This window comes from Saccoglossus kowalevskii, chromosome 16 (genome assembly GCF_978046115.1).
Source record: "Saccoglossus kowalevskii chromosome 16, keSacKowa6.1, whole genome shotgun sequence".
Lineage (NCBI taxonomy): Eukaryota > Metazoa > Hemichordata > Enteropneusta > Harrimaniidae > Saccoglossus > Saccoglossus kowalevskii.
In genome coordinates, this window is record NC_140656.1 from 28216535 (window position 1) to 28222534 (window position 6000).

Consider the following 6000-nt stretch of genomic DNA (forward strand, 5'->3'; position numbering starts at 1 on the left):
TATTATCTGAACATTTAATTGTTTAAGGGTGTAAAAACAATTCACCTGAATTTAATGTCGAAAATGAGTGTTTTTATTAATGCTTAATAAAAACAAAAATATTGCTGTCTAAATTGTTCTTTGACGCGTGTTTTATCTTTGACTTGTATGTAATTTGTTTTCAAACAATCAACTTTTTACCTCTTCATTTTGTCCATAATTTGAATGAAACTTTTGCCTTCTGAGGTATTTTTTTCTGTATTTAAACTGAATTTTGGACTACATGTATGATTTCAAATTTACCATTCCTTGCATTGAGCAGTTGTCAATATGATAATGCTGAAAATTACTTTTTGCAGTTAAGTGGAATACTTAGGTTGATCTTTTTGTAAAACAAACCCCTTAGCTTACTGTTCTATGGTACCTTGACAATATTGATAACTGCATTAATAAAGTTTTAATTTCAGTTTTCATGTCATACCTGTAGTTATCTGAGGGGACAGGTTTATTATTTTGTAAATCACTGTGTAAACATTGGGTCTGTTTCACTAATCATAATGTTTCTTGTACTTTTTGTACATTTTTTTTCTCTTATTACCGTAAAATCTGTATTAGGAGCCACATCCCAAATAATTCAGAACTATAAAATTCACAATTTCTCATATGTGTAGATGCTTCTAATAGCAGAAGCTTCTAATACAGATATTACAGTACTTCAACATACATGCATTATGATTTTAATGAAATATTATATTCTGATTTATTTTGTGTGACATTTATATTTTACAGATTCAACCCAATTATGTAATATTACTGTTGAATGAAATATTCCACTCTGCCTCAGTGACAAATTTTTCATTAATTACTTTAAAGTAAGCGCACAGAACACAATAATGTAATGATTCTGTAGGAGTAATTGCATTGCCTTATATGGAGAATATTTTCATTGGAATAAATTGTATGGTATTGTATCATATTTGGACATGCTGTATTTCTCAGATATGTGAAATGAATTTTAATATTGCTATTTTCCGCTTTTTGTAAGCCAACACTTACGGTTTAATGTCAGATTCATTTTCATTATATGTATGAAACAGTTTATCACATGAATATATGATATTTCACCATGTCCACAGTTAACTGCAAATGTTTGAATCCTGTATCACAAAGATAAATAACTATTCTTATAATAGGTTTTATTATACATCTGTCACCTTGCCGTAATTTTACAGGGTATTTTCATTCTACCATATAAAGAAATGCAAATTCCAAATATGGAATTACGCGCATAAGCGTCCTCTAATAATGAAAACAAACATTGCTGCCACCAGGGTTTGACCGGACTCCACACAAAGAAGTTCGGTGATTCTGTTCTAAACCTTTGGATTTTGACATTCCCATGATGTATCCTTGGAAGGAAAAGATGTATAATAATAAGGTTTTTATGAGGATACCTCAAAGTATGCACTCGGACAGTACAATGTCGCATCGACCTCCACTGCGTGTTTGTCGATACTCCCGATGTACTGTCTTCGTGCATACTTTAAGGTGTCCTCGTAATAACCTCATATTATTATATATCCAGAACTGAAAACAATAGAATGTACCAATTAATAGAAAGACCAGTATTTGCATTTGATTGACACTTGCATTTTACATGGTGAACTCATTGTTTTGTTTTCATCGGACACACAAGGTCTATGATGAAAGTAGAATTCTGTCTCTAAGCACAAATATTTGCACAGAGTAAAATGTTTTTCGCTGCAATTTTGGGCTGTTATTCCTTATTAAATTATTAGTACCAGTACAAGCTTGAAACAATATATAATAATAAGTTATCACAAAAATACAGTTGTGCATTACAAGATTTTATCAACCTGTGCTACTCATCAGTCAATATGATCACAGTACTGATTTCTTGCATACTATGTAGTATTTTTGTGATCACCTTGTAATTTAACTATACTGCATGAACTCTTTTAAACTCAATATTTTTTGTGTGAATTCTAGTGTTATATCATTTAGGATAGGGATAGAGTGTGGCAAAATCTCTTTATTTCATTTTACTCCTTACAATTTCATTTCAAGATATGTAAATATTATTACAGTTGATTTCAAGAAATTCCATTAGTTTAGTATGAAATGAATTGAAACTTTTACTCTGAGAGCATTCTTTTCAATACACTATATCTCCCACAATTGCTGTTGGTATTATTCAACACTCAGCGGAAATAGGTAACCTATTTTCACATAGAAGCTACATTAAAGCAGCAGCTTATGAGAACAGTAAAATATAATTAAACTGATCATTATATTAGAATCAAACTGTTTGAATGAATATTGGCTACAAAATGTTATGAGCCATGCTATATTGGGTGAAACTTGATCTGTTCTCAACCCAGAACACACCCCATGTTTGTCAAGTTTAAGTGCCAAATGCAGAACAACAATATTACTGTATCGTATGGGTTCTGTTGTAATAGCAACTTCTCTGGAACATGCCTTTTACTGAACTACTAAATATACACAATAATTTAATATTGCAATTGCAAAATCAAGTTTGCCACCATCTACATAACCCGGTTCAACGTGGTGATGTGAATACTATTTGTTGGAGTCTGGTTGAATACAATGTCTTCAATACTTACCTGAATATAGTAAATGCAATATTTGTAATTGTCTAAGTGGGGTTATATTTTTTAAATGTTGGTATGTTAGTGAATGTAATAAAAACAACTTCATAAAGGTTTTAATGCTATTTGTTTTATGTGCGCGGTAATTAAGATCATATCTACAAGGTATGCCATTAGTGAAAAAAAGACTTCAATATTTTCGACCATAGTATTTTTAGTTGCTGGGTTGTCATTATTACCTTGCCCGTATCATGGAAGGAAAGGTATGTTAAGTGGAAAATGTCTGTCATCGTTGTTATTGTTGTCGTCGTCGTCGTTGTTAATAATTGTTATTGTGTGCACAATAACTTCACAAATTCTATTCCAAAATTTTTCAAACTTGGTCACCTAATTCATCAGTATGAAATCTTCCCTTTGTATGAACAACAGATGTGAAAATATCATGCAAAAATTGAGAAAATCTGATAAAATATTTTGACTGTTTCTACTTGACTGATCACTGGTGATGCACGTTCAAAGGTCACTGATCCCAGTGGCAATATGCATTCTTGTATGTGTTCAATGAAGCAAATCATTTATCTTGTAATATCATTGGTAATGTATCTCCCAAATCCCATGGGAATACTAGACTGGGTTTCAATGCCAATTCATGGAGTGAGAGTTGCTGCAGTCTGATACACATTTGCAAACCTACCAATAAAATCCTAAAAAGATATCAGATACAGAAAAATTAACCTAGGCAAGCTAAAGGCCCCCAGGGTGAAAAAAGTAAGCTACTTGTGTCCTGGTGAATTCCTAAGTTACTGTGTGTGTGAGTTTGTAACATTCTGACCCACAATGGTCAGATCAAGCCCGAGTTCTCTTTCAAGAACCGGCGCAGCCTGAAAAGAGGGCTCTGTGGTAATGAGAAATGGATGTGTTACATAATGTCCAAGACCCAAATGACAGCACATAGTCTAATACTTCACCACCATAAAATTCATGGTAACTTAGAGCTCTCAGATCATGGAGATTATGCATCTTGGCTCTAATTCATCCTGTTGGGTATCTGCATTTGAGTATGCAATGCTGATTGTATCCAGAACCTGCCAGGAAAGTGTCGTACAACTCTCTGGCTACTGCTGTTTACCCTCTGTGTGGCAGTTGAATACGAGTTTGGATGCTGGTGCTCTTTTTCCAGCAATGCCTGAATGCACACTAGGCACAAGTTCCTTCCTGTGTACCAGGAGATGAATTCAACCATGGATGAAAATAGGGGGGGACTGGTTTTTCGAGTCTTTGGTTTTTATCCCAGTAGAGGTGGTTTTCAGGCTGACTGACTGTTAAATTATCAGCAAAAGTTTGAGCTTGTAACTCCTGCCTTAAGCCAAGATGACTAGCATTGAGACTTCTTTGGCTTTAGTTGCAAATTCCTGCATGATGTTCCTAACCAAACTGATCGACAACCCACTGGGGATGTTTTCTATCATGGACTGGGCCTTCTACGAGTTGGGGCATAGAGAGATAGAAAGAATATGTCCAGTACACTTTTCCTTCATCGATTTTGCAGGACACCAAGGAATATAGGCGTAAAATCATCAACTTCCATGTTAGAGAGCTCACCTGGAAGTAGAGTCTTTACCGCTGAAGCCAGAAGTGGAACAATGTGTAAACTGCTTCAATGACACAAAATTTACATTTGGAGCATCAAGGAGTCCTCTGCCCAAATGACTGACAATTGGTCACATGACCTGGAGGTAGACATTTCAATCAAGTCAAAATCTAACCTAGTTACTGTGTCATGTTCTACAAAACTACTGGTGGAATATCTTTTAGAGTCTCCCTTTTAGACTTGCCATGAAATTAATGGTTAGTAGCAATTAAACAGTCAAAATCATAATCAGACAATAAACAATGCCCCTGTGGCGATAAATCAGGCAATGCATGTTCTTTCCAATGGCACCACAACCATGACAACCATTTTTTCTCAGCCAAATCTTACTGATCGCTATCCAGCTTCTAGGCAACGGAATCCAATTTAACACAAAATTCACATGATGTATGTCGTCATCTTTACACATATATTGTTGACAGTCAGAACATCAATATGGCATCTTCATTGATTTCAAAGCTGGAACCTCCATACTTCCATTTTCTCTCAATAAACCTGATGGGTGCTACTATTATATTATTTCCGGGGTTCAACTGGCTGGCAGTAATGAGTCACTGCATTATAGAACTTAAAAATACTTAACTTAAACAATAGTTGTAGTAATTGAATTAGTGCTATAAACAAAACATATTATGCTTTTCCTCTCCCAAAGGACATTCTACACAAATTGCTGGGGACTTCATTTCTACAGTTCCTCTACATCCTCATCTGTTTAGTTATGAATTAAAAGATGCATTATCTTCCATTGGCAGTTATCATCCATTCAGTCATTGATGTAACTGTATTGTACTCCTTCCACAGTTTTGTGCTTGTACTCCGTATGGATATACCCAAAGACATTCCATTCACTAGATTCATGCTGTTATTTGAGGCACAACGGATATATCCACTAATGCTACTCTATCTTCGTTTATTACATTATATGGTCACTCAAGTTTGCTAACCAGACCACCAAGAAAGGAAATCAACGATTGTTGTAAAAGGTGGACGATTGTCTCTACTGGATTAACTAAAGTGAATATTTTTCAAGATGTATTTGGGTGGTGAGAATAACGAAAAAACGAGAATATCATCCTGTCAGATATGTACATATAATGGTTGTGGTACACATACTGTTTACAATGGTCTTCTGGTCTCCGGTAATTAATGCACTGATACACTGATACTATATTAGTTCATCATTAGTGATCTGAGTACATACCAACTTTTCAATCTGTGAGTATGATCAGTAATCCAGTGGATACTTTATTTAGTTCCACCTGCCAAATGAATCAGAAAGCATACAAGGTATATGAACAGCATTGACACGTGTGTTAAAAAGTGTGTTCAAGGCATCGTATACATGTCAATTTGAATGCATATTTAGCATATATGTCCAGAGAAACCAAATGGTCGCCCATCGGTCATTATTGTTCGAATCTGAAAAACAAGATGTGCACCTGTAACCAAGTATGCCTGATCACGATACACAAGTTTGAAAAACTGGTATATCTGCAAAAAAAAGGGTTTTGAACAAAATGGCTATTCGAAATATTTGTCAATTGCTAAACATAATACAAATCACAGTGTTACATATGATTGTAAACGTTCAACCACATGAGAAGATATATTAATGAGGAATCAGCATGGACATGAATGAAAAATAAAATGGCTGCCAGTTGGCTATTTTATGACAATATGACATGTGCCTGTAAAACGAATATGCATGACCATACTATATAAAGTTTGAATACAATT